Genomic DNA, 357 nt, shown 5'->3' on the forward strand with positions numbered 1-357 from the left:
TATATAATTAACTTTATAAAAAACCTTGGCAAGTCTAGTTGTCTGTCTTCTGAATAATCTTACCATGACTAAGTGCAATGCAATACACTTTAAAAATCTGATAGCAAACTAGTGTTCTGCATTATTTGCCCTAAAAATCTCACTAAAATCCACAGGCTATCTCTTCTTGCCATGACTTTCCTCATTTTAAATGCTTTATTTCTTGTACAATTTTTGGTTTTGCATCATTTATACAAATTATCCCTGTAACAAAATTAATAATCTTGAGCCTTAAACAAATTGAACCATCTATACTTCAACTAGAATGCTCCATTTTATTAAAAAGTCATCAACTGTAGCAAGATAACAAAAAGTTCA

Source organism: Octodon degus, unplaced genomic scaffold, assembly GCF_000260255.1.
Source record: "Octodon degus isolate 3935 unplaced genomic scaffold, OctDeg1.0 scaffold00064, whole genome shotgun sequence".
Lineage (NCBI taxonomy): Eukaryota > Metazoa > Chordata > Mammalia > Rodentia > Octodontidae > Octodon > Octodon degus.